The following is a 23,506-nucleotide window of genomic DNA, read 5'->3' as shown; positions in this document are numbered from 1 at the left end:
AGTACTATTCAGCTATAAAAAGAAATGATATCCTATCATTTGTGGCAACATGGATGGAACTGGAAACCATTTTATTAAGTGAAGTCAGTCTGGCACAGAAAGACAAATACTGCTATGATATCACTCATATGTGTAATCTTGGGGAAAAAGTGGTTCTTACAGAAGTAGAGAGTAGAATAATGGTTACCAGAGATGGGGTGGGGGAGATGTGGGAAGGTGGAGAAGTGGTGGACTAATGGGTACAAAACTATGCTGTCTACCCTAAATGAATCATTGTGCAGTATATGCATGTATTGAAACAACATATTATATCCCACGAATATGTACAAGTAAATGTTAAAATATTTTGAATTAAAAAAAAGTTCCCTGGGAAAGACAGCATTTCAGAGTAGTTCTATTAGTAATGTCTTTTTCTTCCTAAATAAACCAATAGATATCTCAGTGACCTTCTTATGTTTGCCCATTGGTTATATCGTTCCTGCTCAGCCAACAAAATTTATCAGCTACGATGTGCTGTGCACAGTGCTATAAACAGTGTGTGCCTGTGGATGGCATCCTGGGAACTCCTGCAGTAAAAAGAAAGAGGGATGGGGCAGGAATCCAAATGGATGGAAGCTGCAAAAGGAAAAGTCCAAATCCAGTATCACAAGTTCAAGGTTTAATAAGGAAATTCAAGTTCCATGTATGTGAGCATCAAATAGTTAGGAGTACAAATGGAGGGGCAGGACTGTGTGCAACATAAAGACTTCTGGGAAGGAAGCGTTTGTAATGTTAGGCAAAATATGTGGACCTTGCATCATGGGTGACTAAGGATAATAGAGCATGGTCAAATTCTGGGTCCTGCCGAGAATAAAAGCTGGTTGAACAAAATATGGAGGTCAAGGATAGGTTTCATTTCCTTTCCGGCTGCCCTCTGTTCTCTCTAGTTTGGTTAGAGAAAAGTGACACTAAGAACTCAAGTAGAAAATCCAGTGGGCAAGTAGTCTGGTCTTCTTTATATGTTAATGTTAGTTACAAAGGCTCCATTGTGATACTTTCAACTAGGCAGCGAGCATGAAGTCGTTGTTGAGCGTTTCCACTTCCTGCTTGGTGAGTTGGTGGGAGCCACAGATGCCTGGCTGTTTAGGCTGTCACTGGACCTTAGAGGTCAGAGATAATGATAGGCAGCTAGGGTGAGACTAAGCCAGCCTTGCCCTATGAGTGGAAGAAACCCACAACTTGAACGCCCACTATAGCCCTGATGATTTGGGAATGTTCTCTTAGCCCCCCAGGTCATGGAATAATATAGCCATGAATATGAATACAAGGCTACTTGGACTTTTAGCCTCCAGAACTGCGAGATGATACATTTCTGTTATTTAAGCCATCTAGTCTGTGGGATTTTGTTATGGCAGCCCTAGCAAACTAATACAATAGGTCCGAGGTGAGATCCAATAATGTGCATTCTTCTAACAAATTTCTAGTGATGCTGATGTTACTTTTTCCAGTTGATGAAATGGCTCCTTACTTCTGGACCCCCACACTTTGCTCTGTAAATTCCTCCCTGGCTGTGCTGAACTTGATTTTTACTGACTCCTGGTAACATGAGGCCTTAACCTTGGCATTCTGTCTGTGCTGTGCCCCACTGAGCTGTCCTGGTGGATAAGACCACTTCCCCTCAAGTCTCTGGACCTGAAATTCTCAGTGAAAGTATAGAAATCAAGTTTTGCCATGGATGCTACTTTGTATTTTTTCAAAGTCTATAATTTTGATCTCAACACTGTGCAGTCTGGAGTATAACTTAGTGTCTGGAAATTGCACTGTCTACAAGATCCCTAGGTGATTTTTATCTTGCTCAATGGTGAGGACCACTGCTACAAAATTTAAGATAGAGGAAAAAATAATCACTATCTAGAATCATCTAGAATGACCTCATGGGAGTCAGCCAATTCTTGAAGGGTAAAAAGTATTTAAATACACAGAAAGTAAAAAGGAAGACCTTGCAGGTTAGTAGAAATCAAGGTGAAAAAAGCAGAGAGGCAAGAAAGTGAAAAATGCATCTAAAAACCCTACATAGACCATCTTTATTTGAAGGAGAATGAAGAGGAGGGAAATAAGGGCTGAAGTTGGGGATAATAAAGAATGTGATAGCCTTGAATGTAAGACAGTAATCATTTATGGCTAATAGCTTCAATTTACTGAGCACTTACTAAATATTGCACGCTGTGGATGGATGTCCTTCTGAAACTTAGTCCTCATTGTGACAGTGTAAAGAAAGAGGGAAATCCTACCATGCTAAATGAAAGGTCGGGCCTTGAAGAGGTGATTAGACTTTGAGGACTACCCTCATGAATGGATTGATTCATTCTTGGAATAATGGGCGTGGTTCTGGGGGCTTTAAAAGGAGAATGAATGAGGAGCTCTCTCTCTCTCTGCTCCACCATTCTGCCATGTGAGACCCCTGCATCACTGTCGCCACTAAGGCCTTCACCAGATGTGTTCCCTGGACTTTAAACTTCCCAGCCTCTGTACTGTAAACAATAGATTTCATTTTCTTATAAATTACTCAGTTCTTGATATTTTGTTATAAGCAACAGAAACAGACTAATACACTAGACTAGAAGCTCCAGGAGGACAGAATCTTTTATCCCTAGAACAAAGCACATTGCCTGGCACAAATCAGGTGCTCAGTAAAAATAGGCTGAATAAAGGCATGCAAAACCCTGTGCTGCTTAGTTGGTTTTTATGAAACGTTGTCTTCAGGTATCGTAATCTCCTTGTATAGGTTCACAGAGTTATGAACTCATCCAAGTGTCAAAGGCAGATCTGAATCCAGAACTGTGTGACTCAAAGCCAGTCACCTTCATCAATGCCATGCTCTTCAGGCTGAGTCAGATTCATAATTGCTGCAGAAAGTGGGAGAACAATGGAGGACTTAGGGTAGGAGAAATTTGAGGTCAGACAAAATAGCCATTTTAGAGAACAGATGATGAATACAGCTTTAAAGGTGTTTGGTTGGAGGCAATGGCAGGATGCCCAAATGCAAACCCTGGAAGCACCTCAGAGAATGGAATGGCAAGTACGGCATTTGTAAAGTGTGTCAAGAAAGGGCACATGAGTTACTGCTAAGAAGAAACCTGCCATGCTGGGCCTGGCACCATTAGGCTGAAGATTTCTGACAGAAAAAATACACCTAAATGTATAATTCTGAAAAGCTGTCAGTTGTTATCATAAAAGGCTAGTTTGGGGAATTTCTCATTTGTACATCTAGTTCTGTAGGAAGTTGACTTTTTAAACATTTTCCTTGTCTGACAGTGTTGTTATCTCATATTTTTATAAGAATCAATAAGTGAAAATAAGAGCTAGTTGAGAGCAAAAGAAGAACAGAAAGAAGAGACAGAGACAGAGACAGAGACACACACACACACACACACACACAGAGAGAGAGAGAGAGAGAGAGAGAGAGAGAGAGAGAGAGAGAGAGAGAGAGAATGTCACGCTATTTTGTCCAAAGAAGTACTTAAAAAGCAAATAGACAATTCTTAATGAAATTTGTGAAGAACGTTTTTTTGATTATATCATGAAGGAAATAAGGAAATACAGTTTGCAATTTAAATCCATGTTTAAGGAGGTAAAAGGGAAAATTAAGACAAATAGCAAACAAACAAAAGTTAATACCTCATGTTAAATACAGTTGGCCTAAAGAGTTGCAGCCAAGAGCACAGACAATGTACTTCTGGAGCACACAAACAGCATTTGCATTTCCTTTCTCTAATTACTTAAAACATAAGGTAAATTATCTCTATGCTCCATCATACATCTCTCCCAGATCCTCCCAGTTTTGATTTGAAAGCTTTCCACTGAATTTACATGCAGCTGGAACAGCAGAACATGCAGGCATACTGTGCTGCAAAAACCCCACCCTTGTTTCTAACCTGGAAAGAAGCAGTTTTCACGTCCATGTATTTCTAGTAACATTTCTCATTCACCACCTGCCCCCAACCCTGTACCCAGCTGGTCTGTGAGTACTGCGAGGTCTGTGATCTGAACATGTGCTCTTTTTTCTCTCTCACTGTTCCCAACTACTATCCTTGACCTTCTTCCCTTGAATAGGCCAGAGTTCAAATTCTTCAGTGCTATAATATTTAACTAACTCTACTTTTATGTGTGATCTATGTTCCTGTGATCAGACTCATTTATCCATCACATTTTCATTGTGTGATTGACATGGAGCTGGATATAGTCTAGGCGTTGTGGACACAAAGGGACAAGTCTCCAAGGGTTTTCTCAGTCCAGGAGACAGATGCAGACACTGACAATTGCAGAACAAGGCTGGTGGCCCTCATGGACATCTGCAAGGGTACCATGGAAATACCCACTACAGCCTGTCCTCCACGACAGTAGGACGTCTTTGGTTTTGTTCACTGCTGGTTTTGCAATCTTCCAAAAAGAGTCACGGTATCTCTCTTCTGAATTGTCCTTACTGTGATTCATTCAACCATAAGAGATGGAGATTTCAGGAAGCCAAGGAATAGAGATCAGCCGGTTGTGCTTTAATGACCCCTGTCACCTACGAAACACAAGGCCTAACAATACTCACATGTGACTCACGTTGCTCCTGCTCTCTGTCTGAAGGTGAGAGGCTTGATTTTATGAATGATTGAGGCCTCTTTGCGTGGAATATAAGTGTGTGTGGGAGGGACGGGGGGTCTCTGCCTGCAGCCAGCCAGGCCTTACCTGCCTCAGCAGGAGACCATTCCAAGGAGGGGAGCTATTCTAATTCTTTCCTAGTGGCTGAAATTATGGGCAATTTTCTTTCCTCATGGAAAACACTAAAGGATCAGTTTCTCTCTGTTTTCTAGAAAGACTGCAGTCAAGCAAATTCAATTTGCAAACAAATAGGATTTATACCAAGAAATTTGCAGATACTACATGTTCTGTTTTTTGTGCCATATATGGCCTATTTTCTGATTAAGCAGCACATAAATTTTGGAGTAATTTGCTTAGGGACTATGATCACAGTTTATTAACTCCAGCATTTTGTCCACAAGAGAGCATTTGTGAAGATACCAGAGGGTCTTAGGATTTTCTCATGGTTACCCTATAACATCACAAGGCACACCACAAGGCACCTGGATGCTCAGCAGGGACATGATGTTGGATGACTGTACCAAGGAGACCACGCCCTGATATGGGTGGTGGGCACATCAAGGAAGAGGTTGGAAAAGACAAGAAATTGGCTAGGTGACAAAAAGGGGTGGTTATGAATATGCCATAAAGAAGAGACAGCATGTCCTGGGGCTGCAGGTTGAAGCAGTATAGATGACGTGGAGGAAGTCACAAGCAGTTTCATGATCAGGAAAGTGAGGGCAATGAAGATGAAGAAATACACAAGGGTTAGATTGCAGAGGACATTGCATGTCGGATTCAATTCAGTGCAACAAATATTCATTCCTGGGTTAGTCTCCATGTGGTACACATACATTAGTGGTATCCCAAAGGCCAGGATGCAGAACTTGGCAACTGATAGAAGAGTTTGTGGATGATAAAATGATCAGGTTGTTGCCTGGGGCAGCAGGATTTTGGAGGAAAATCCCTGGACACTTTTTCCTCGACAATTTGATACCAAGTGGACAAAAATTAGGCCAAGAAATTCAACCTGTTTTCTGGAAGAGTAATGGATGAAATATTGTTATTTTGGCATTGATTCCAGATTCAAAAAAAAGGTCTAAAGTACAACTGCTCCATTTTATCATTTAGCTAATGGGAGCTTGAGGATTTGCCAGACATTGTTTCTGGGCCTAACTTATTTTGGCACCGTGATCATTGCTTCCTCTAGGAAGAGGCCGCACAAAAGGAAAATGGCAGAAACATTTCCAAGTTGTGCCTGGGCGTAAAGTTGAACGGCCTGCTCCAAGGTCAGGCCCTCTGAAGAAGCAGTGATAAGGACAGAGGCCAAGTTCCTCCCAGGATGCAAGACCAGTGACTGACAGCTCATGAAAGCAGCAGGCCCCTTTTGTACTTATTCATTCACCCACTGAGTAGATATTTATTATGTGTGCAGCATTTCTAAGGCATGTTTCTAGGCTCTAGGGATGCAGGCAGGAGTAAACCAAACACAAGGAGCCTGATCAGGTGAGTGGAGGCTGATAATACACAAGTAAATATGAGCTATTTCTGGGAGAAGAACGTTCTATGAAGAAAAACAAAGCAGGATAAGGGGATAGAGAATGACAATAAAAAACAAACAAACAAAAAGAAGGATGCTATTTTAGGCTCTAGAAAAATAACTGAACAATGTTTATTTGTTGTAGAATAGGAAGGAAGATAGAGTAGTCTCGACCTGTCTAGGTTGTAACTAGAATTAAATGCAATGTAGTCATGAAAGACTTAGCCATCTCTCTGAAACATAGTAAGCATCATTATACATTTTTGCTGACAGTTTTTAATGAGCATGAGGACATTTTAGTGGTTAAGTTCTCTAAATAGTAGTTAAGAGAACTAGCTTGGAAGTCTGTCAATCTCCCTGTGTTCAAATTCCGGTTCTACCCTGAAAACCACACTCTCTCTTTAGGTCTCTGTTTCCTTGTCTGTAAAATGGAATAATAATATTACCTTCTTTGATTAAGGTGTTGGAAGGATTAATGAGATAATACATGCAAAGTGCTTGATTCGGTGCATGACACAGAATAGACAGATGCTCAACATAAGTTACTTGCCAATATGTTGACCTTTATAGAAATTTTTTTCCTAACATTAAAATCAGCTTTCCAGGGTTATAATTATTTCTAAATAGTGATACATGATTTTTTTGTGGTTGTTGTAGCATCACTTTTGGGGGAAAGTAGAGAAGAATGTTGATTAAGAGTACAAATTGGCAGGGACAGTGTGTGTATTTTAGCTCTCCTGCAGCCACCTCCCATGCCTCTACTGCCACTTCACCAGTGCAGCATGTCATGGTTGCTGAGCTTCAATTTAGAAGGTACATCCAAGAGCATCCTTGAAAATAATGGACGTCACTATATTGAATTATGGCCTCAGTAACATGGTAATGTTGATCCCTCTCACTGTTTACTTGACTTGCAAAAACATTTATTTTCTTTAGTGTTTTAGAAAATGAAATTTCAAAGCCAATGTCTGCTCAATTCAATTAAATTCAGGACAGAAATATGAGATAGTCTTTGCCAAATGAATCAAAAAACGATCGGTGAAGACAAAGAAAGAAATGCAAGCATGGCAATAGATCTACAGCTTTTGTTACAAAAAATTCTGAAAATACATTGGGTTTGTAATTGCATGTAATTTCAATTTGTAATTGAGTACAAAATGCATGAAAAGAGACCAAATTCAATTCTGAAGAAAACTGGCATTTTTCTTTCATATAGCAAGGGAAAAGTTGCATGAGGAAGGGTGAAAGCATGCAGGAGGAAGTGTAATAAAGCACATAGGCTGGGACGACACCTACCCTGGTAATTTCACATAGTACATCCTTAATGAAAGCTTGATAAATAAATGAGTGAACAAGAAGCATGGCTCACAGAATTAAATATGCAATAGATTGTGTATAAAATATAACATTTTAAGTATTATTTTGTAATAATTCATAAAGGAGACTGGCTTTGGAGCAAGGATTTTTAACTGTCTTAATTCCATGTAATTAGCTCAATGCAAAACATCTCTTATTCTCACACCGGATGTCTATTTGAGGTTTGGATGCACTTCACTATTAAAATGAAAGATTTCACATTTTGATTCAGATTGCTGTATGGAAATATGGGAACAATCAATATGGATAAGCCTAGAGGCCAATGCAGAATTAAAGATGAGCCACCAAAACATTCTCTTTTCTCCACCAGAGGAAGGAGAGCTCTAATTCCCAGGCTTTATTTGCACACGCTGTTATTCACAGATGAATAAAGTATGCCTCTTTGTTAGTCACCCCCTGGGTCCATAGCACTAAGCACAGACAGGAAATGGTCCAAGAACCATTGGCATCTAACCCATGATACATTATGTTACTAAATATCTGGCATGGCAATTGGCTAAACTTCATCAGCCAGTTGCCAAATGTCATTTAACAAAGCAGCCCCCATCCAGGACCTCTATGTGACTATACTGATAATATTATCACTGGAGGTGAGGAGACACATTCCCTAAAGAAACTCATCATTAGAAATAAACATGGCAGCTCACCAAAAAGCAAAAGCAACATGAAGGAATTGAAGAGGAGCTTTTAAATAAACCAGTGTGTTTGTGTGGGTTTGAATGTGTATGAGTGAACGTGCACAAATGTGAAAGTCTTTATTCCATCAAGTCATAGAGACGTTATATGTTTTCTCTTAACTGCCTAAATTAGTGACCAGGCTTTTCTAGCACCATAAATAAAATAAATATTTGCTCTTGCCAGCAGTCTTCAGATCGCAGTGTCCAAAGCTGGCTGCTTGTGGTTTTGCCCTTCGTTCTAACTATTTTGGGAAAACTGTAAAGATTTCGCCTCAGCCTGGCTTCTGTACAAGTAGAAATATCCTTTGACACTTTGCCAAGCTGGAAGTCAAATGTGATGTTTTTAAGAGGAAGTGAAAGAGTTCCTTTGATGAACTTTCAAGTTCTCATTTTACAAGGTTTTTTTTTTTCTGGGGGAAGCAATTTCAGACACACACACACACACACACACACACACACAGGCACTTAACTATCAGCTGCACCACTGTGATGCCCCCTTTATACTTCTAACCCAGATATTTCACATGAGCTCCAAATTCGTATCTATTAATCAGCATTTCAAAATGAAATGGGTCCAATATTGGGCTCCTTGTCTCTTTACTCTTGGAGACATTTACATTATTCTGACTTCTCTTTATGAATGGCACAGACATGAATCCAGTCACAATCCAGCCAAGATCTTGAGTCATTAGAAACTTCTCTGTCTCCTTCAACTTCCAAATAGTTTCCATTAAAAACTCACATTGTTCCAAACTCATCAAACTGTATCTATTAAACATGTGTAGTTTTTTTTAGTACATCAATTATACCACAATAAAGCTATTTTTAAAAAGCAACTAATGTTGATTTTTACATGCAAAATAACTCGTTTTTTGGTTCTCTCTTGGCCAACCTGGCTGTCACTGCCTTAGCCTGAAGTCTCTCCCCATTTTCTGGATGGTGGAAATAACCACACACTGATCTTCCTCAGCCGGTCTTATTGCAATCTAATCCATCCTCCATCCTGATGCTGTGCCGAACCTTCGAAATACACATCTGATAATGTCTAGCCACTACTGAAGATCCTTCAATTTAACGAGAAAGGGACAGAACCTAAATGAGGAAAACTATAGTGTCTTTGCTCCCCAAGTTAAGGTATAAATGTAATGCAATTCTAATTATAGTCCCAATATGGTTTTTTGAGTGGGATCAAATAATGCTGACATTTATATGGAATAATAAGTGCTGGAGAAAATTTTGAAAAAAGAGCGTTACACCTCATTGATAGTAGAAAGTACAGTACCACAAGCCTGCTACTAAACAACATGGTATAGAAATAGAAAAATAGATCAAAGAAACAGCGTTGAGAATCTAGAAACAGATCCTGGAATACAGAAGAACTTAGGGCATAATAAAGGTAGTATTTCAATTTGGGGGGGGGAAGGTAGTGTATTTAATAAATAATGTTGGCTCAATGAGCTATTTAACTAGAATGAAATGAAATTGGACCCCTGACTTAAATTACATATGAAAATAAATACCATATGGATTAGAGATTTAATTGTAATATATAAAACCATAAAATCTTGCAAGAATATCTAAGCAATTACATGTGAAATACAGAAGAAAGGAAGGCCTTCTTAACTACAACCAAAAACCCCAATGCTGTAGACAAAAAGATACCACATAAAAGTTAAATCTTTTGTATAGCAAAATATACTATTAGCAAAACCAACAGACAAACAATAGATTTTGAATAAATATTACTATGGCGGAGGATAGAGAAGAGCACTCAAAAATTAACAAGAAAAAAGATGAAAGCAACAAAATTAGGGAAACAATAGAAAATGCTTATTCTTAGAAGATCAAATCCAAATGAAGACATACAAGAAAAGATGCTCTTATGTAATAATCAGATGACATGTGACACAAAATGGCCTGTGCAGAACAATAAAGAACTATATCATCTAGTGCTGGAGAGGTTGTGAAATAAGGAGAACTCTCATATGCTGCTGGCACAAATGTGTGTTGTTATTTTTGGGGAACGTGATCTGTCAATTTATTAAAATTAAATTTTTAGCCAAGAAATATAAACACCAGTTTGTAAGGATATATATGTATATGTATATGTATATGTGTGTGTGTGTGTGTGTATATATATATGAGCAGGAAATAAAGAAAAACCACACCAATAGATGAGTAGGTAAACTATTAAATAAAATATGGGAAAATATGGTACATTCACATTTTATGAAGACATAAAAATATAAGCTGATTTGGAGGAATTTCAAAAAGGCATTAAGTGAGAAAAACAAGATGCAGAAAATTATATATAACACAGGAAAATTTTTATAAAACAATGATAACCCCATCTATGGATGTCTGTGTTTTTACATGTTTGTATGATTACATAAGAAAAACTTGAAGGTTAGATTAGGTTGCTAACATTGATTACCCTTAGCAGGTGGTTTAGTAATGAGAATAAAGTAGACAAGAGTCAAAGGTGGAATCAAATATGATCACTTTTAGTATATATGAAAATTACCTATATTTTGAGAGCAGGAAAGAAAATTTTAAAAGTTCTCAATGGCTCTTTATAACCTTCAGGCAATAATTTTAAAAAACAAAATAAACTTCCATTTAAGGTCCTTCACCATGTGGCCATTGCCTATTACTCCAGCTTCATATCTCCACATTTTTACAAACACCTTCATGCTTTATCTACACGGAACATACATTTTTCCATTTTTGTAACATGCCCCTTTCTCTAATCCTATCTTTTCTTTGGACTTTCTATTATAACTGCAAGGATTTCCTCTTTTAACTACCTGATGAATTTCTACTCATCTCTCAAGTGTAGGCTCAAGGTTTCCTCCTCCAGGGTATCCATCCAGCCCCCCTACACCTTGTTACCTCTACCCTGCAGTGGCCCCTACCAAACAGTCCTGTGATTGTTGCTTTGCCTGTTTTTCTTCCTCAAGTCTCTATTAGCTTGAGGTTCTTAAAAGAAGACACTCTCTTATTTATCATTATATCCCTGATCATCATTTTATCTTTCCACTAGCTCCTCCAACACAGGCATTCCCTGAAATGATTCTAGGTAACTTTTACTGAGCAAAATGTTCCTTTACAATATGATCACTTAATAGAGATAAGGCTGATCTCATTGCATCCACACAACAGACAAAGCTCAATCATGCAATAATGGCAACATTCCATGTGCAGAACGTGGCTCTTGTGGTTGTTTTATGTGCTCTTGGGTGAATTGTGGGAAACAAGCAAAAGAACCAAGGTCTGACTTCAGCTGGTTGAGGACTGACCAGATGGAATGAAATGAGTATATATCAAATAAGATAAAAAATGGAAGACAAACAACATTCTTTGACTTCATAGTATTCAGGGCCATTATCTAAAATACAGAAGTAAAGTGAATAATTGTGTTTGTGAACACCTTAATACAAACAGTTCCTTCCTATATTATTTTAGGTGTATCTTCTTTTTAAAAGGGTCATTAATCAGTTACCATCTACTAGTGGTTCTCTTGAAAATACAGGGAGCTGAATAACTACAGCAATTAAATGCCCTCACAGACATTATTTTACAAGATAACTATGCTATGACCTCTACCCATTTTAGTGAGAACAGCTGGGTAACTCCTGAAAAATCAATACAACCCACCACACACTGGCATGAGCCACTGCGTAAACCTTGGTTGTGTGTGGAGTCATTAGCCCTTCCAGGTTATTTACCTAAGCACAAACCTGCTTGGGCAGTATTAGGGCAAACATTTAGAGAGAAAATGGAGAAACTAGTTCAGTGTTTCATTTTCTTTAGCCAATATGTTAAAAGTGCAAGATAAAAGAAAAGAGAATCTTTGGTTACACAGGTGGGAAAAACCTCTGTAATAGGCTAAAGTTTTCCCACCTTTCTCTGTTTGAGTATAGAGTTCGAATTTGCATTCATTTACAAAATTAAGTGAATTGGATGGTCTTCAAAAGTTTCTTGTCAGCTGTGGCCAAATGTTTACATTCTTGTCATTTGGCACAATTAAAGGAAGAGCCAAAAATGAACCAGTGACAATCTTCTAAAGAAGCCATTAGGAAAGTCACATTAGGATGCATTAGCGATGATTTAGCTCCGTGCTTCACATTAAAAAATCCCTAGGCAGCCGTTGCTTCTTCACTCAGAATGAATAACCTAAATGACATTTTAAAACTCACAAGCTGAGTTTATTATCTCCAGGGAACCAACACACATCTGGAGGGGATGTGAAACATAAACCAGTCACCTGCACATACCTTGTCATAGATTTCTACTGTTTCATGCGCTCTGCCTATGTCCTTAGGCATATTTTATAGATTTGCACACAGAGATAAAGCACAGCTAAAATGTAAAAAATCCTCATTACAGAAACATACACATTAGATCTGGGAGGTGTTTTAGCACTTGTTTACTCTAACCCCTTTATTTTCTAAATGGAAAACAAAAAACAACAACAAAAATCCATGAGATCTGGAAACATTATATTACATGTTCAAATTTTAGGGCAGTTGAGGGCAAAGCCAGGAATCCTTGTTCCTGCTTCCACTCAACCTGCTAAGCACCCTCTATAACTTAAATGTCTCAGGCCATTGCTGCCCTTTCACTTACCACGAATGACCCCATTTACAGTCTTCCGTGATTGCTTTGCCTTGTGTTTGTTTCTATTATTTCCTGCTTTTGATAATTCTTGAAGAGTCTACCATGAAGACGACAGAGTGATGAGATGGAATAAAACCATGTGTTACAAATGAGGAACTGAACTCTAGGAATTTATGGGTTTACTGAGGCCTAAACCCACCAGTTCTGGGGGTGTGAATGTTGAGTGCCCATTCTAAAGATGTGCCCCAACAAAATGTTCATGTTTGGTAGTTAAATACATTTAATAAGTTTTGTAGTTAAGTAAGTTAAACTACAATTCCTGCTAGACAAAATCAATGTTTCTGAACATATTAAAGGATCTTAAAAGTCATGCTGTAAATAAACTGGTTTAACTTTATTTAACCCATTATTTCCCAAACATATTTGAATATAGAAGCTCTTTTTGTGTGTGCTTAACGCCGGTTTCTAGCAGCACTGATCTCCCACAAAACAAACATTACTAAGTTGCTTTATCATGGTGAGCCAAGGGGTGTGGAACAGTATCTCCTCCTTCAGTACTTCATTTTATTAAAAATATCTGCAAAATGTTTCCTGTAGGCAGCTCATTGTGTGGTGGGAGTGGGTATGAGGAGAGGGAAGGAAGAAGGAGATGTGAGAAGTTAACAGTGACTCTTGACTTCTTGAGTTTATAATCAGATTGTGTGTAGGGAAGACACACAACACGTAAGCAAAACCATAAGGCAGTGAATAATCCAGTATCCAGTATTCCTGTAAAGACGATGAAAGCATTAGGATTTTAGATTTGAGCTCAACTGGGACAAAGTACAGTTTTAAATTATATCCCGAAGGATATGTAGAAAGAAAAAGTGCCTGGCACAAAGGTGATCCTTATATGTTTGCTTAACAAATGAAGGACATTCTGGGCTGGGCGACAAGCACAAACAATATCTTGAAGTCAAATTAAACGTAATGTTTTATTCATGGAAGAGTGAAGACTCTAGGGTGCCTGCAGCAGGGTTGAGGGTGGGCATTGTGCTGCAGAAGAAAGGAAATGAAGATTGGAGGCTACAGGTAGAATTTTAAAATCTTTATTATGATGAGAAATCCAAAGTCTTCCTGAAGCCACGAGTCTTTTCACATTCCTTCCTAACATCTTGCACACACCCTGGGCATGCAATAGGCATTTTAAAAATGTTAATTAAAAGAACAAATGAATGAGCATGAATAAAAGAAGCACAATGGAGAACAACTGGAAATTTCTATCTGGAAAGTAAGATGACAGAGCAGTCTTTTTTGAAAATAAATCTGGCTGGTGATGTCTGACAGTTTGGGATCCTGAGCTTCTGCAGACAGCAGACAGCAGTTAGAAGACGAAGGTAGGAGTTTAGGACAAACCTCTACTCTGGAGTGGACGAATTTGAAATGCATTTTGAAGAAAGAATCAATAAGCCTGAAGAGCAACTAAACAAACAAAACAAAGAAAAAGGAACAGTGAAAAATAGCAACCAAGCTTAAACCTAGGGTAGTTGTAGTGTCATTAAAAGAAAAAGGAAAATTCAAGAGGGACTAGGATTTGTAGAGGGGTTCAGCATTGGGGTATTATGCAAAATATACAACGGGAGATGTGCTGTCACCATGACGCTGGCATAGGGAGGCACAAATGCTCACAAAGCACACTCAACTGTCTTAGGTCATTTTCCAAATGAGATATGGATATGATTAGTATCACCCCCATTTTGCAGATGAGAAAAGTGAATAGCAGAAATATCAGGGGCTTGCTCAAAATACACACACTCAGCACAGCACTTTTTTGAGCAAGACAAAGGCAAAGTAACTTCAGCAAACATATACAAATGGGACTACTTCAAACTGAAAAGCTTCTGCACAAGAGACACTGTCAACAAAGTGAAGAGACAGCCTACAGAATGGGAGAAAGTGTTTGCAAAGTACTCATCAGACAAGGGGCTAATATATATAAGCCCTTATATATATAAGTTCCTTATAAATATATAAGGAACTCAGCTCAATGGCAAAAAACCCAAAAAACCCAATTTAAAAAAATGGGCAAAGGACCTGAACAGATGTTTCTCAAAAAAAGACATACAAGTGGCCAACAAGCACATAAAAAAATGCTCAATATCACTAATCATTAGGGAAATGTAAATTAAAACCGCTCCAGTGATATTATCTCACTCCAGTTAGAATGGCTATTATCAACAAGACAAAAAATAACAAATGCTGGTGAGGATGCAGAGAAAAATTCTCCTACATTGACAGTAAGAGTGTAAATTGGTACAGCCACTGTGGAAAATAGTATGGAGATTCCTCAGAGAACTAAAAATAGATCTACCCGACATCCCAGCTATTCCACTACTGGGTATATATATACTCTAAGGAAATGAAATAAAAAAGACACCTGCACCCTCATGTTCACCTCAGCACTATTTGCAATAACTAAGAGATGGAATCCACCTAAATGCCCGTCAATGGATGAGTGGATAAAAAAAACTGTGGCATGTATACCAATGGAGTACTATTCAGCTATAAAAAGAAATGATATCCTATCATTTGCAGCAACATGGATAGACTTAACATCTTGTTAAGTAAAGTAAGTCAGGCACAGAAAGACAAATAGCACATGATCTCACTCACATGTGGAATCTAAAAAAAAAAAAAAAATGATGTGGTTCTCAGAGAAGTAGAGAGTAGAGGTACCAGAGGCTGGTGGCGGGGGTGGCAGTGGGGAAGAAGGGAAGTGGTGAACTAATGGGTACAAAACTATGCTGTCCACCCTAAGTGAATCATTGTGCAGCATATGCATGTATTGAAAGAACACATTGTACCCCACAAATATGTACAAGTAAATGTTAAAATATATTGAATAAAAATAAATAAATACATTCAGCAGACAGCATAGCTAAGACTTTAATCCCTGTCTCTTGATTTCACATTCAATGTTCTTATACAATATTCCATTTCAGGAGATACAGGATTGAATTAAAAAGTAGAGTCAGAGACAGAGTTTTAAAATTTACCCACATGGCTAGGAGAGTTGGAGCAGTGAAATGCTGCTTATTCCGTGAGGCTTGAGTTTGGTTTGATGAGTGTTAATGAGGCGGCTGATCTGTGTTCAGCTCTGTGATACAGTGAGACAATGGGAAGGCGATAAGCTCAAAGTCAAGACCCAACAACTAGGGAAAGCCCAGAGAAAGAAAGAGGAATACATACACAAGCAGCATTAAATAAAAATCAAGAACGACTGCTTCATGAGCACCAACTACGTGCAGGACAGGGAAGGACTGACTGGAAAGGAACTTGCATGTGAGAAAGAGCAGCGCTTCAGATGTCCAAGCTGGCAAAGAGGAATGGCTTGGTTAGAGGTGACAAACGCCACAGACAACCAGGGACCGAGAACTTAGAAAATTTCCTCTTCTCTACACTTCTCTCTTTTGTGCAAACCAAGAATGAAAGCCAGGCTCAATTATATTCTCATTCATACAATTTGCCAGTTTCTACTATGGCCAGCCCCTTGCTGGAGTTTAGTACTTAAAACGGATATGCCCACGGGAGAAAAAACAAGTGATGCACAGGGATTGAAAGAAAGAAACCTGAGTCATAAAGTTTTTCAAATATAGTTGAGTGACAGAGAATTTTCCTACCCCTGTTTCTCTCTCCCTCCAACAGAACTAGGGGAATGTACTGAATTTAACACCAGGACATGTCACAGCCAGTCACCCACCTTTGTAGGCTTCTCCCTGCTAAAGCTGGACACACTGCACATCTGTCAGATCAGTGGTATTATTAGCACCTCAGAGCATGTTCTGATAATCTCCATGTTCAAAATCATGCACCCTCATAGCTTTGCTCACAATCCACCTCCTTTAAGAAGCCTTTCTTGAACACCTTGACCTGTAATGACCTCTTCCTTCCTGGGTGCTATAGCACTTTGTGGTTTTTGAAGGAGACTGTCACTCACAGGTCTGTATTGTGACCTCTAAAAACATCACATATGAAAATACAAATTTATTAAAATACATTAAAATATTTTAAACACCACAAATACTGTCAGATACAGAACGTGAACCACATACTTTCACTTTAGATTCTTTCCCGTTGCCCGTACTAACTTTTTCTGGGTCTATTTTATTTACCCTTCTACGTTTTAAATTCTTTGAAGGCAAGGACCAAATTTTATACATCATAATGTACGAATATTATGATATGAGCATTGAGCTTAGAGACTTAATAAATATTTGATGAATAAATGAATGTATTAATTAGAAATAAAATATAAATTTGAAATAAAATAAATTTGAATAAAAAAATAAAATAAAGTAAATTCTTTAATTTACTAATTTATCTATGCCTGGGTATGCTTACTGTGACACACACTGTTTCAGGTTTTGGGGATACAGGTATGAACAAAACAGTAAAAATCTGCACCCACATAGACCACAGAGTAGAGGAAGGATCCATACAATATGCCAATAAAGGAATAAAGGAGTAAAATATTTGTCACAGTGCTGGGAAGAAAAATAGGGCAGGGAAGAAGGACAGGGAGCATGCACAGGCAGGGGAGGGGGAGGATGTACAGTTTAAAAGAGCGTCAGGGAAGGCGTCAAGGATGCAGTAATCGTTGAGCAAAGCCTGAAAAAGTGACCGAGCAAGGCCTGTGCATATGGGAGGGAAGAATATTCCCGAGAGAGGGAATAGCGAGTGTCAAGGCTTGAGACAGGAGAGTGTTTCAATTGTTTAGGGAACAGCCAAGAGGCCAGTGTGGCCGAGGCAGAGTGAGGACGGAGGAAACAGAAGGAAATAAGGTTAGACCGTAGGGGAGCGTATCAGTTTCCTGGGGCTGCTGTAGCAAAGTACCAAAAACTGGGTGGCTTAAAACAACAGAAATTTATCAGAAATTCGAAATCAAGGTGTCAACAGGGTTGCTTCCTTCCTGAGGCTCTCAGAGAGAAACTGTCCCGTGCTGGCGATCCTTGGTGTGTAGATACGTTACTTCAATCTCTACCTCCATTTTCACATCTCCTTCTCTGTGTTTCTGTTTTTTCCTTTTCTGTCTCTCATAAGGACATTTTCAATGGAGTTAGGGCTCACCCTAATCCAGCAGGATCTTATCTATATCCTTACCCTAACTACATCTATAAAGACCTTATTTCAAATAAGTTCACATTCTGAGGTTCTGCATGGGCATGAATTGGGAGGGACACTGTCCAACCCACTCCAGGGAGGAATAAGAGTGGGGCAGAGAGAGCAGTTAGGAGGCCACTCAGATGTCAATGATCCACCAGGGGGATCAGTGGGTTGAGTTGGGGGTAATACAGAAATGGTGGGAAGCGGTCCTATTTTGGATCTATTTTTTAAATAGAGACAGAATATATCAACACATTGGATTATTGACCTCTTGGGTTTTTCTTTTTCCCTGCTTTAGAAATAAGAGAAGCATCGGGTTTGGAAGAGAAAGGATTATGTGGCAGCCCAGCAGTTGTTATGCCTACCTGAGTCTGCTGAGCGTGCAGGATAAACCCGAATGACGGTTTGCAAACATTGATGTAGGCAGAAGAAGAAGGGGCCTTTTTCCAGTTTTATTACATAGCATTTCTTATTAAGAATGTCTGTGGCTTAATATATTTTGTTGCAATTTAAATAAAGCAAAATTTTGAAGATAAGTAATTTTTTTAATTTTATGGGAATTTGAGGTTTACAGAGAAATTCAGCAGAAAATGCAGATAGTTCCCATGGCCCTCCCCCACCACACGCACACACAGTTTCTCCTACTATTAACATGCTACACTAGTGTGGAACATTTATTACTATTATGCACCAATATTATTAGTAACTCAATTTTACATTAGAGTTTTCTCTTTCTATCGTACAGTTCTATGGGTTTTGCCAAACACATAATGTCATGTATTCACCATTACAGTATCATGCAGAACAGTTTCTCTGCCCTAAAAATCCTCTGTGCTCCACCTATTCATTCCTCCCTTCTTCCCTCCTCTCCTGAAACTCTGGCAACCACTGATTTTTTTTTCTCATTATCTCAAACATTTATCATTTATTTGTGTTGTGAACATTGAAAATCCTCTCTTCTAGCTAATTGAAAGTACACAATAAGTTGTTATAGTGCTCAGGGCTATACAACACTAGATATTATTATTCCTATCTAGTTGTAATTTTATATCCAGTAACCAACCTCTCACTATCCCCCCTACACTTTCCAGCCTCTGGTAACCTCCATTATACTCTCTATTTCTATGTGATCAACTTTCTTAGCTTCTGCATATGAGTGAACACATGAAAAAGGAAATGCATTCACATGGCAGGATTGCATAAATGTGTTAAATTTCTCATGCAAACCCCAGGACAGAAACAACTCTATATTCACTGTATCTGTTTGAATGAAAATATTTTTCTTTAGGGAAGGAAACCCATCTTACCCACCTAACAGGAAAGCAAAGACTCGCATCCTTAGGAGTTGGGCTCAGCCAGAAAAATAATAAAGAGGCTCATTATAAACTTCTGAGTGCTTTGGTATCAGTTTAAGCTGAAATCTTGACTTACTTTTCAAGTTATTACTTCAGGGGGACAGGATATGCAGAGAGAAAAGGGGAAATGAAATACTATAAATTATCCTCATTGTGATGTCAGACTCTCAAGCAAATTCCTTAGTATTTAGCACAAAATAAATAAGAACACCACTCACTTAACAGCTGCCTCTCCGTGAACCTTTTCCACTGATTTGACAACAGTCTCTTGTTATATATTAGCTAAGGAATATTCTCCCATTCTATAAGATTGGCATTCAAAGGACTTCCATGTAATTCTTATGCTTTCTCTTCTCTCCATAAGAGAATCCAGGGCTTCAGTTAAAGCTGCTCCGTGTCACTCCAAACGCGATGTCCTCACTGTCACCCCTCAAGCCCTGCCTCCCCTGCCTGAAGAGAATCACCATCTTGCCCACTCAGGGTTCTTCTGCTTTTCATGATCTGGTTTGAAGCTCACCTCCTTTCCGTGTTACGTTATCCTGTGATATCGATTCGCACATCACGCATGCCTCCTTTGACTAAAATGTTTATAGTCCTGCCACGTCCAGGTGCAAGTCATCGTCCGTTGCCTGGACTAATGCAGTAGCCTCCTAACTGGCCTCCCTGCTTTTAGTCTAGTCACATAGTGGCCAAAATGATATTTTTAAAACTTAAGTTAAATTATGTTATTCCTTGCTCAAAATTGTCCAGTGGCTTTCCATCTCTCCCAGAGCAAATTTCCAAGCTCTCTCTATAAGCCACAGCCCCACCTCCACCTGCAACACAAGCCATTCACTCTTGGCCATTCACTCTTGGCCTGCTTTTTCTTGTGCACACACTCGCACCTACCTCATTTGACTTAAAATAATAATTCTCTTTCCCAGTTTCACTCTCTTCATCATTCACAACTCAGCTCAGACATCGCATCCTCAGAAATGCTTCTTCAGCCCATCAGACGAGATTAGATATCCTTCTCCTTTGTGCTCATAGCACCTGATTATATTTTTTCATAGTACTTATTGCAGCCGGAAATATTTTTTTCATAGCACTTATTGAAGCTGGAAATATATGCTTGAGTGATTGTGCAGTTTAGTGCTATGCAGATAAAGGATCATAATTGAGCTAGCCAAGATTATCTCTAAGTATCTGGAAGGCCCCCTGCACAGAGCAATGGCTAATGGAATATTCGTTTAATGAATAAATAACGCCTTTTTCTCTACTGCTACCTTGACTTGTATTATATTTTGCCCAGTATTCCTAGTTACCTTTGTAGTTACTTCCTCTGAATATGCAACATGTGGCAAAGCACCATGTTTAACCTTCTCAGCTCCAGTGAGTGCCCTGCACTTTCTTTGTAGGCCATATTTCTTGGCACTGGTGGTGATTCAACGTGTGCTTATTGACCAACTACTGTGTGCCAAGATAAGTGCTTCTCACTGGTAAAATACAAAATTTTTGAAAAATTAAAAGGAAATATTTCTTTATCTCTTGTAACAATTTGATAATAGAAGCTGACACTGTGCTTGTGTTTAATTCTACACTTTCAGAGCTATAGAGAGACTTTTGAAGTCTTTTAATACCTCAGCCTCATTTTGAATAAGGCACCAAGCCATGAGCAAGTTAAGTGACTTAAAGCTAATTAGTGACCCCTCAGGGGTCACTCCTGTTTGCTGCTTTAGCATTTATTCCCACTTCAGCATATGACAAAGCACATTAGAATCATCATCCAATGCCTTCATTTTAGGGAGGAGAATTTTTAAGAGTAAGTTGTTTGTCCAGAGTGGCATAGAGTGGACTCATGGCATAAATTGGTATTAGAACACAGCAGGGTATCTGGGCTCCATCCTCTTTCCTCTGAATTTTTGTTTGTTTGTTTTGGGTCACTCAAGCTGGAGAAAAGCATCTCTGCCTACTGACTTCTCAGCCTTTGAGACCCATCTCCGATGATCCTTCAGCCTTTCCTGATTCCTCCCTAATCTGACATAATTTTTCCATCTTTTGTACCCTAGTAACACTTCATTTATTACATATTTTGAGTATTTCTCTTAGTAAATTATGTATTGCATTTATTTGGATGTTTGTTGAATCTCATTAATTGTCAGTTCCTTGAAGGAAAACCTTTATCTGGTCCATCTTCATACCACCCACAGTTACTAACACAATGCCCTATGCATAATGGCTCTCATGGGTATTTAGTGAATTGAATGAAACTAATGAGAAATTGCTACCTATTGTACCTGTTTGCTAAATTACAGTGGAGTCAATTTCTGAATCAAATTACCAGCAAATTGACAACAATCCTAATTGTCACACCTTCACCTAGAAATTAGATTTAAGAACATTTGGTTATTATCTAATAGAAAGCAACAAATTTTCTAGAATAAGGCGGCCAGAAAACCTAGGTTACAAAGCACAACACTGATGGTACACCTAACATTTATAAGATTCTTTACAAATAGTTATTTGGTTCTAACCAAAATCTCTTCTCATTTTCCAAAGAAAGGAAAAATACCATATCCACTGAATCACAACTGGTTTTGCAAAGGGCCTGATAGGAGATGTCAAATTTATATATACAAGCTCTGGCAGATCAAGATTCCAAGAGTCGGATTCCTAAACAGTGACACACTGGCTGCACTTAAACATAGATAAAATTGGTCAGCACCTGAATAAAGTACTAATTCAGTGAAAATTATCAAATGTTTATTGAGGATCTGCTCTGTTTATGTTGTAATATAGATAGCTATTTACCAGGGATACCACCTATGGAAAAAAAATCATACATTCTTTCTGAATTATTGTGCACGTTAGAAAGGTAAACATTCCTAACAAGGTTTAGGGAAATGCTGAACTTGGGGGTTACAGAGGATCAATTCTGGTTGGCTGGTATTCCTCTCAACAGATCTCAAAGCAGGTCACACAATTAGAATTTGAAACTAGTCCAATGTCATTTTGTGTATACAAGTGTGTGTTTGTGTGTGTGTGTGTGTGGTGGACAAGGCTTTTATTTTACTGTTTTTCAAGTGTCTCACTGTTTGTTTTCTACCTCTTATGTCAATGTATTTATAAATACTAATACAGATGTAATTGCTTGCAAAAAGACTTTAGAGGATCATGTCCTTCTCAACTAGAAATTATGATTTTTTTTGGTGCATTAACTATTATCACACAGAATATATAGTAAATAATCGAGCACATTTCATACTTTCATATGCAGAGAAATTATATATGGATATGGTAAGTGTCACCCATGAGCAGATTTACCATAAAGCTAATGAAGAGTAAGTTTCAGGGCCACTTACATGCATGGAGTAATCAAAAGGTCACATATTTTTGTTAAATTTACAAAAGTAAGGTATTTTACCACTATTGGTTAAGACCACTGCTCTTTTCCATTCTAACGTTTCCTCTGTCAACTTCCAGTTCCTCTCTTATCAGACATATATGAGTGGCCACCAGTGCTTAGGGCATTTAGTTAAGGGAACATTGAGTTGAAAATAGGTAATTTTTACTGTATTTTAGAAAGCTTGGGAATTTACCAACTCCCGATTTCATATATATTAAAAGTGGCTCCTTTTAATCTTTTTAGCAGCATTTAGTAAAGATCTGCAAGAAGACTCAGATAAAAATTTAACTGAAAATTAAACAAAAGTGATAATGATCAGAGATGAAATCAATGAGAGGACTATCACAAAAATATTTCAAACTCTGCCAAAAGCAATAATTTATTTAGAGAAGGAAATACATTTTAAACAGAAGTAATGAATGGTCCCTCTTATATAGTTAACTGGATAATTTAATTAATGAGGAGGAGTGAACACTGCAAAAATTCAAATTTCTTGCTGATTTCATACAAAATATGGACAACAACAAGTAAAACACAAAACTCAAAATGTGTCATTAGAACAAGGACATTGATGACTGTATTAGTCCATCTTGTGTTGCTATAACAGAATATCTGAGACTGGGTAATTTATAAGAAAACAAAATTTATTGCTTACAGTTTCTGATGCTGGGAAGTCCAAAGTCCATCTGGTGGTGGTGACAAGTGACCCAGGGGTCTCACATTGCAAGATGGTGGAAGCAGAGAGAGCAGAGAGAGCAAGACAGACTCTCCTCTTCTTTTAAAGCTCTCAGAACCACATCCC

Source organism: Cynocephalus volans, chromosome 13 (assembly GCF_027409185.1).
Source record: "Cynocephalus volans isolate mCynVol1 chromosome 13, mCynVol1.pri, whole genome shotgun sequence".
NCBI lineage: Eukaryota > Metazoa > Chordata > Mammalia > Dermoptera > Cynocephalidae > Cynocephalus > Cynocephalus volans.
The sequence above is the reverse complement of the archived record's forward strand: the minus strand, read 5'-3'. Positions refer to the sequence as shown.